The sequence below is a fragment of the Phyllostomus hastatus genome, unplaced genomic scaffold (genome assembly GCF_019186645.2).
Source record: "Phyllostomus hastatus isolate PE091 unplaced genomic scaffold, TTU_PhHast_1.1 phas_contig_210, whole genome shotgun sequence".
NCBI lineage: Eukaryota > Metazoa > Chordata > Mammalia > Chiroptera > Phyllostomidae > Phyllostomus > Phyllostomus hastatus.
The window spans coordinates 33,935,795-33,945,457 of record NW_025333737.1 but is presented as its reverse complement, the minus strand read 5'-3'; positions in this window follow the sequence as shown (position 1 = coordinate 33,945,457).

Below are 9,663 nucleotides of genomic sequence, written 5' to 3'. Positions count from 1 at the left end.
TGTAATGGCTGCGCCCCCCCTGGGGTGTCTGGGGAAGGCAGTTCGCTGGCCACAGGGCTGCCTCTTCCCCCATCCAATCCCATAGTCCCCAGGCTGGGGGGGGGGGGGCCTTTCTTGACCCTTGCGGCCCCTCCCACTGCACGGCCCCTCCCACTGCGCGGCCCAGGGCTTCGCAGCTGTCCTCCCTGCCCCCGACCCATACGGCAGGTCAGGCGGGTTAATCTCCATCCCACGGATTAGCAATCAGGGGTCCCGCGGGAGGCGATGGCTCCCAGCCACCACCAGTCACCCGCCTGTCTGTCTCCAGAGCAGGCGTGGCACGGCAGACGGGGTTCATCCACGGAGGGGCGGGAGCAGCACCATTTTAGGCGAGAATGGGGTCACGGGCCAGGCCCCCCCGGACAGACCCTGAGGTATGTGAGCTCAGACAGGCCCTCCTTCGTGCCTCTGGGCCTCAGTTTCCCCATCCCCACCACGGCAGAGCCTGCAGAGGAAGTCGGACCGGGACCCAACACGTCTCAGGTTCCATGGGTTGTCCAGAGGTGGAGGGGTGCAGGGGGAGGGGACCCCTCTCCCGTGCCTGGGAAGCGGCGTACTCCCTCTGCAGCTCTGTTCCCAACGGGGAGGCAGGCATGACACCGCTGCACTGGCAGGCGGGCGGGGGGCGAGGAAGGGCCGGAGCTTCGAGGTGTCCCCGAAGGAGGCCGCGGCTCAGGTGCTGTCCCCAGCCCCAGGCGTTCCCCACCTGTCAGCTCACTCAATCTCCACAGCAGCCCTCGGAGGGGAAACCAGTACCGGCTCCCCTTCGCCGACTGGGGAGCCGCCCCAGAGAAGGTGGCAGCTTGCCCGAGACCACGCGGCCACCAGTGAGCGTGGAGCGGGGAGCAGGAGGGGCGCACCGGCCTCTGGCCTGTGTTCTTCAGAACAGCTTCTCCGGGAGGGTCCTCTCCTTTCTGGCTGCCAACCCCCTTCATTCCCCCCACCCCCGCCGTCCCCCCACCCAGTGTCCTTCCCCTGCGGCCCAGCAGCCACATCCCGAGGGCTCTGCCTGGCCCGGGTGCCCCCCTGCAGGCCACCTCCCCGAGAACTCTTTCCAGAATGAAAATACGACCATGTCACCAACACCCTTCACTTTCTTTCTTTCTTTTTTTAAAAAAATATTTATTTGTTTTTAGAGAGGGAAGGGAGGGAGATAGAGAGAGAGAGAGAAACATCAATGTGCAGTTGCTAGGGGTCATGGCCTGCAACCCAGGCATGTGCCCTGACTGGGAATCGAACCTGCGACACTTTGGTTCGCAGCCCGCGCTCAATCCACTGAGCTACGCCAGCCAGGGCTACCCTTCACTTTCCATAGTCTCCACCCCCATTCCTGTGTGTGGGAGGGAGCCCTCTGAGCTCCTCAGAGTGGCCACCGAGGGCCCCAGGATTACCCGCCTCTCTGCCTCGTCCCCCCAAACACACGCCCGCCCAGATAGCCATCAGTGCCTGGACGCACTGGGCACGGAAGGCCCCCAGGGTGTCCGGCTGACCCCCCACCCCTTGCTCTTCCCGGCGAACTCCTACTCGCTCTCCCGGCTGAGGGGGCCCTGGGGCTCTGAGGGGCGCTCCACTGCTCCTCGACCTGCGTGCCCTCAGCATCTCAGGGGCCCGCGTGTCTGTCCCCCTCAGAGGCCAGCGGTGACCTCTCTCTGGCCCACCTGGCACAGGGAAAGCCTTTGCAGGACCAGATAAAGGAATGCATGCGTTTTGAGGAAGGTCAAGTCCCAAGTCTGATGAGAATCCTTCGCTGTTAATATCAGGTGCCAACATTTGTTACCCAGCCCTTCTGTGCCAGGCACCGGGCCGAACACTCGCGTTTCAGCCTGGTGACAGCCCCGTCGCGTGCCCATCGCTGTTGTCAGCACTTCCGAGGAGGAGCGGCTGAGGCTCCGCGAGGTGGAGCAGCTGCTCAAGGTCACACAGCTGGAACGAGGCAGGACTGAGGTTCGAAGCCAGGTGTGTCTGAGCGCAGGGCCGAAGCTGCAGACAGCGAGAGATGTCTGCTGCCACGGCCCAGGGACCCCGAGCGGCCCCGAGCGGCCCCGAGCGGCCCCGGGTTCCCAGGCGAGCCCGCAGCGGCCGGCAGAGGTGCAGGCAGCCCTGGGCGGGGACTCGCCTGTCCTCCTCCGAGGCTTGAAGAGCTGCCTGTGTTTCCTGACGCAGTCAGCCGTGAAGTCCTAAGTGAGCAGACTCAGGTCCCTCGTCCCTGACTGTCACACGGGCCATTGGGGCCCTCGGAGCGTGAACCAAATGAGGAGGGAGGCTCAGCCCAGCTCTGGAACCACGTGGCTCCTCAAAGCTGGGCCCAGCGAAGGCATCTCCTTCGGGCATAAGGGGTCTGGGGTACTCAGTGCCTGCGCCTCAGTGGGTGGGGCCTGGCAGGAGGAGGGGCGGCCCCTCCTGGGCCAGTTGCTACAGGGGGTTTCCCTTGGATATCCAGAGCAGGCCGCGCTGAGCCAGCCTCCCCCAGACACACCCCCAGCCCCGGGGGTGCAGCCTGACCCCATCCCGCTGTCCCACTTGGGCTGCAGACAGGAATGGCCTTGTGCCCACGACCAGGCTGAGACCACCCTTCAAAGCCCCTCATCAGCACCAGGACCCGGTGCGTCCAGGAAGGACTGACTGACCAGCGGTCGCCATCGTCCCCAAATAACCAACCGCCCCCAAATTCCGTGGTGCAGAACGGCGCACGCTGAGCTTTCTTGGGGGGCCTGCTGGGCGTCTGGGGTGTGGTTGCTCCAGGCTGGCGGGGGGTGGACTCGGAGCTGCCTGTCGGGCCCTGGGCTGCCCGTGCTCCTGGCCTGCTCTGGGGGCCAGGTGCCTCCGGAAGCGCATTCTTCTCACAGCCAAAGAGGCCCCTTTGTGCCAGTGCATTCCAAGCGTCTCTATGTGTCCCATCCACCAAAATCTCATTAGATAAAGCAAGTCCCCGCACCAGACTCCAAATCAGGAGGTGGGGAAGTATGCCCCGCCCCCCGCAACCCCAGGGCCACGGCAGGGGTGTGGCTGCCTCGCAGACTCTCACAATCGGACGGTCACTCAGCCAGCCCTCTGCCCGTGTAGAAGCTCCTGGGCAGCATCCCCGATAGAAAGCATCAGCCTCTCGTGCCTGGGATCCTTCCAGGGACGGGGAGCTTACTACCTCCACAAGGCCACTTGTCTATTTCGAGGTTGCTCTGACCCCACGAAACTACCCACTCACTTTTCGTTCCAAGTCTGCCTCCCCTGCAAATTCCATTCATTGATCTTAGTCCAACCAGTATTTAAGGAAAACTTACTCTATGTCCGCTGCAGATTGGGGATACCCAGATGAGAGTCACCTGAGGCGGGGGTCGGGGGCAGGTACTTGCCAGGGGTCTCTGTTCCTTCACTTCGGGGTGCTGGGAGCTGAGCCCGTGGGAGCCCTTTCCCTTTCCAGCTGGACCGGCTGTTGAGATAGCGTCAGCTCGGGAATTAATTATAGCACTTGCTTCCCGTTCTGCGTATCAGCCCCTCCGAGCAGCAGCCTCATCCATCTCCCCTGATTCTGTCTTCCTGTCTGACTGTATGTGGCGTGCGTGTGTGCGTGCGTGCATGCATGCATGCGTGTGTGTCCGGGAGGGGAGCAGGGGGCAAGGCCAGGTGCCACCCCACGGTATCACTCCCCCTGGAGTGTCTCCCCATCGCCCATGGCATGACAGGCAACTTTTAAAGGCATAGGAGCTATTAGCCACGCAAAGGCCTGTCAAAATCCGTCACTACAAAAGCTGCTCAGGACCCCTTGCAGGGCCCGGGACCCTTCCGTAGAGTCGCAGGGCTCCAAGGAACACAGCCCGAAAACTCTGCGACAAAGTCCACGGACCCCTTTTTGCCTGGCATTCTGCCCCCTGGTGCCACCCCTCCCGTCCGGTCTCAGTGCTCCCTGTTACACGCACCCAGTCCAAAGGGCCTGTAGCCCCGGCCCACTCGCCACCCTGTTTTCTCCACCCGAAAGCTCCCTGAGCACCCCCTCCTCGGTCCCACCACACCGCCGGTGGTTGAATTTCCACCTCCTCTTCAAGCCCCAGCAACTCGACTCGCTGCTCCTCCTTCGAACGCTCCTCCTTCGAGCGCTCCTCCCGCCGGCATCTGGCCCTTCTCAGAACACCCACCCCTCCGACGCCTCCTCATGGCACTCCCTACCTGTTAGCCCCGGTTATTTATGTGCCTGTCTGGCCTCCTCCCCGTTAGCCGGCAAACTCCCTCAGGGCAGAAGCTATCTCCTTTATCTCTGTCTCCCCTGCTGTACCGGTACCGGCAGGCTCTTGAGCAGAGGAGGGGCTGAATAAATATTTATTTGTCGAAAATCTTTATTGAGTGGCCGTTACAATCGGCAGCACTGTACCAGGCCCTCGGGCCGCCTGGGAGAGGGCCCCGTCCCTGCCCTCAGCAGGCCTCCGCCAGGGAGAAGGCAAACCTCCAACCCCCCACATCTGCAGTACAGACCCCCAAAAAGTGCAACATGACGGGTGTGAGCAGCTTAGACACCAGTGCTTCACCCGGGCAAGGGGTGGTAGTCAAGGAGGGCTTCATAAAGGAGGCAACCCCTGGGAGAAGTCAAAGGACGAGCAACACTAGTCAGGTGGCTGTGCGGGGAACAGCACAGCAGGCGGGTGTAACAGCATGTGCAAAGGCAGAGCAGGGAGAGAGCGTGGCTGGAGCTGCCCAGCCTCAGGCGTGGGGGTTGGGGAGGGGAGGTGACTCGAGAGTAGGTGGAGCAGGTAACTCAGAGCGCTGTGGGAGGCCAGAAGCGCTTGTGGGAATATCGGACCGGAAGGCAGGAAGGGAAGTTTCCCACAGTCCTCCTGGGCCACACACACTAAGGCAGTGCGGTGCCTGGGGCAGGAGGCAGCCGTGACACCCTTGGACAGCGTGTTCCTTCTCTCTGAACCTCAGCCTTGCCACCTGTACAGTGGGTGGTTTGGACCAGAGAGTCTTGAAGACCCCGTCCAGCACTCAGTTAGAAATGCCCGTGGGGCACCAGCTGGGCCACTACCAATCAATCCGTGGATCAGTATGGGGCCAAGGGAAACCAGGGCAGGGCAGAGCAGGTGGGGGCGGCCTGTGGGGCGGTGGTGCGGGGGAAAGGCCGGCGTGGGGGGCCCGTGAGCCTGGGTCTGCGAGAAGCACCCCGCATGGGTAGGTAGGTTTCATTGGCCTCGTTTCGTAGATGAGGAAGTTGCGGCTCAGAGACTCAGTGAGTCGAACCCAAGCTGGGATTTGATCCTCCGAGTCTCTCCCCAGCTGGCAGGCTGCGCTCATCTCCCATCCCCCACCCCTGCCAGGAGAGCCGGCCCGGGCCTCACGCACAAGTTGCAGTTCTCTCTTCCAGGCCCTGCCACCCCCCTGTGGGGCGGAGACGGGAGGCGTGGTCGGGTTCCTACTTAGGGTGGCCGACTGTGCCCGTTTGCGCCCAGGACCGAGGGACTTTCAGCATTAAACCCGCAGCGGTCCCGAGTGGCTCATTCTACAGGCGGTGAGCAGAGGCCCAGCCGCTCCTTCCGGGGGGCGATGCCCTAGCCCCCGAGTGCGCTCCACTCCTGATGCACACACGCCTTCCTTCCTGGGGGCCGGCTCAGGAGGGGGCCTCCCTCCCCAAGCACCCACTCCTCAAGGCGTCCTGCAACCTGGCCTCAGAGAGGCTGCCGGAGACTCTGGTGAGCACGCCGGGGAGCTGGTAACTGTCAGGGAAACTTCGCCAAAGCTCGAAGCACAGCCGAGGCCAGTCCTGGCCCCACTCCGCCCGACCCTTGGAACGCACGCTGCTCCTTGTTGAGTGGGTCGTTGCACTCTCTCCTCCCCAGCAGGAAACTGCCCTGAACTGGGCCGCCACCAGCCCTGTGACCCAGCTCTGCAGGCCCCTGTCCCCACCCCCATCCCAGCGATCAGGGGTCTGAGCTCCAGACCCCGCTCTGCCACTAACCCTCCAGGACCTCACACCAGTGTCTCCCCATCCGCAGGCCCCCGTGGGAACGGGGCTCGGAAGAAGGCCCACCTGCCAGGAGCACTGTGGAAACATCCGAGGCGGCTCACCTAAGAGCCCTGTGGGCTGGCGAGAAGTCCCGCCCGCCTCTGGCACAGGTCTAGGGGCGGAGTTGCCTTGACCAGCGCGCCGGGTGCCACACTCCGGGCTCCAGCGCCCCAGGGCCAGGAAACCAGGAGGGCTAGCGGGCTGCACCCCAGCTGCGTGGCCCTGGGCAAACCTCTTGGCGTCTGCTCCGGTTCCCATGTTGCAAACACAGGTGTTGCTGCCGGGGTCACCGCAGGTGCCGTGACACACGTAGCCCAGCACCTGCGCTCCGCAGGTGGCCTCTCAGTATGAGCTGGCCCCTGCGGGCCCGCCCTGCACCTCTGGGACCCTGAGGTTCACGGCAGCCTGGACCCTGGGCTGCGGCAGAATGGGCGGGAGGGCTCCCGTGGTTCCCTCGTCCTCCCCGGGCCCTGCCCTCTGAAGAAGACCCAGCTCCAAGTCCGCCACCACCCACGGCGCTCCAGCACACGCTCCAGCTCGCACACGCACACACACACACGCACGCACGCTCTCACACACACTTTCTTTTTTCATTGTTTGCGGCTAATTGTTTATTAGGAGATGCAGGCGGCTGTGCCAGTGGGAAGGCTCAGCTTGCACTGCTATAATTAGGATAATGCACATTAGTCATTTAGTGTGACTCCAGGAGCAGCCCCCACCCCCGCGCTCCCCGCCCCCACCACCGCTGCTCCGGCAGCTCCCTCAGAGCCCAGGCGGGGCTGCGGGGGTTCGCACTGGGTCCCCGGGCCTGGGGCGCAGGCCCCGGCCTCCCTCCCACCCTGCCTCCCCACCCCCATCCCCCTGCTCACCTCCTTCACCATATTCTTCCATCCCCCTGGCCGCCCTACCAGAATGGGGATTTTCTTCCTTTTCTCTCCCTTTCTCTCCCTCCCCAAGCCCTCCCCCACAGCCGGAGCCAAGGTCTGGTTAGGTAGGTCAGCAGAGCGGGGAGAGTCTGGGCTTCCAGGCCCTGGGGGTGGAGGCGGTTCGGTGTGTGGGTGACCTGGTTCCTCCCTCAGGCCTGCTGCCCTGCAGGGAGCCCTCCTGGCCGCCGCCCCCGCCCTTCCCGGCCCTGAGGGCCCAGCTCTGGTTTGCAGAGGACTGGACTGGCAAAAGCAGGCCTGTCTTCAAATGACCCTACCCAGGAGCACCTCAGTGTGGCCCCATCCCCCAATTCACTTACCGTCTCCCCGGAATCCAAGAAACTAGGCCCCACAGGAAGCTAGTGTGCTTTGGAGATCAAGGTGGGGGCTCCCATGGGGCTGGCTGGAGCCGGGAGCCCTCTGCCGCCCCGGCCTGAGTTGGGACAAGGGGCTATTCCCACAGCATTTTCTTGGGCCCCGTCCCACAGCCACTGGCAGACCCCGGACTTGGTGACATAGGAACCCCCACCCCCTTCCTCCGTCCCTGCGCCCCCACCCAACCCTTCCCGTCGGAAAAGGGACCCGACATCAGGCCGGAGTACAGCCGGGCGGCCGGTGGGATGGGGGCGGGGCCAGGGGGTTGGGGCAGGGGCAGCGGTGAGGGTGAGGCAGGCCCCTTTCCCATCTTCAGAAATAAATACGAGAGCTGTTCCCAGGGATGAAGGATACCCGGCCGACAACGCAAGGCCTCCTTGTCTTCCCAAGCCTGTTTGAGCGTCTGGTCTCGGTTCTAAGATCACAGATACGGACAGACAGACAGACACTTGCTCAGAACTCCCGGGCGCAGGCTCGCCACTCAGCGCCACGCCCCAACACGTCCCGCCACGCCGCAAGGGGGCGGGGCTTCTCTCCCGGCTTCTTCCCCTCTGCTCCTCCCACCGTGGCCTCCCCTGTCCCCCCAAACCTCTGTGCCCCAGGCTCCTATGGCCCAGTGGCACCTCCAGCCCAGAGACGCCATCCTGGGTTGTACATCTTGAGTCCCTTGTCCCCAAACGGTCTCCACCATTTCCCCCTGGGCTTCCCCTTCTCACCTCCCAGCTCTGTCATGGTCCCCGAGGCTCTGCACCCCCGGGCCATGCACGCGTAGCGCACAGGTTCCCGGGAGGGCAGACGCTGCAGGGGAAGGGCCTACCCTGGCCCAGCCAGTCTCTCGGGTCAGGGAACCCCTCCTCCATCGCCCCTGGGGACCGCTCCCCTCTGGTGGCCAGGCTGCAGGGCTCACAGGAAGGTGCCCCTGGGACTAGCAAGGAGCCAGAAGCAAGAACCGTGGTCCCCAAGGGTCTCTGGTCCGCCCTGCTGCCGGCCGAGCAGGGCTTCCCTCCTTGGGGCTGGGGGTGCCCGGGAGCAGGCCTAGCCTGCCAGGTCCAGCTTGCCGGGGCTGTCCTAGCAGCAGCTTGTTGGGGTCCCGTGGCCGCCTGACCTTTGGGTGTCCTGGGCCTCCTCTGCACCCTGGGGAGGCCTTCCTAGCCCCCGGGTTAGCTGGGCCGGGCTCCTGCCACTCCACATGACCCCTCCCCTCCTCTACGCCTCCCCTAGGTCGCTCTGAGTTCCCCCCTTTTCCTCAAAGACGAGAGCTCGCCGCTCAGCAGCAGGCAGCTGGTGGAGAGAGGGTTTTAGGCTGGCGGGGGGTGGGGCACTGGAGTGGCCGGGCAAGGGTAGAGGTCCCAGGGCGGGGTCGGGCAGGGGCGCCTGCGAGGGGAAGACTGGCACAGACTGCGTGTGTGTGCGTGTGAGCACGTGTGAGCGCGTGTGAGCAGACACAGCCTCCCAGGGCCGTTCAAGGGCTCGGTGCCGGATGCCAGGGGTGAAGGAAGCCGCAGGCCCCTGCCCGTGTGGCAGGCAAACCAACCGCCAGAGAACTCGGGGTGGGGCTCATTCACACAGGGGGGGGTACCAGTCACGGGGTCTCAGAGGACCCCTGGGCCCCGTGATGATAACACTTTCATGTACTTAATGATAGCAACACCCAAACAGCAGCTCACGTGTGAAGAGGGTTCATTGTGGGCCAGGCCTGGCAGAAGCACTTGGCAGGTGATCTCACAGCATTCCACGCTCACAGCGACCCCGTGACACAAGGACCGCTGTCACCCCACTTTACAGTTATTAGGACACCGAGGTTACGGGGTGCTCAGTCACTTGTCCAAGATTTTATAGCCGATCAACGGCAGAGCCGGTCTGATGGGAGCCCTCCTGACCCTCAGTGTCTGCGTCTATAAAAGGTGGGGGAGCGACCCTGACCCCCATTCAGCTGAGAGATGGGGGTCCCCAGGCACATGGCAGGGCACGGCCCGGCCAATCCCCAGCGCTGCTGGCAGTGAGCAAGCAGGAGGTCTGCTGGGTGGTGGGCGACTTAGGGCAAAATGCGGGAGGGGTGCCCCTGCTGCCGGCCCCTCCCCCCAGCTTACTTTTTCCAACACTGGGTTCCAGCCAGGAGTGGGGGTCCGGTGGGCGACCGTCCTGGGAAGCGGCCTCTCCAGGGTTTACAACCTCTGGGGTTATGGCTGCTGGAAGCTTCCGTTGCCCCCTATTCCCCAGCCCCGTGGTTACAACAACGCTAAGAGCTACGTTCTGTTACGGTCGTTTGACAGGCGTGGAAACTGAGGCACGGACAGGTCAGGTAACCTGCCTCGGGTTACACATCTGGAGAGCCTC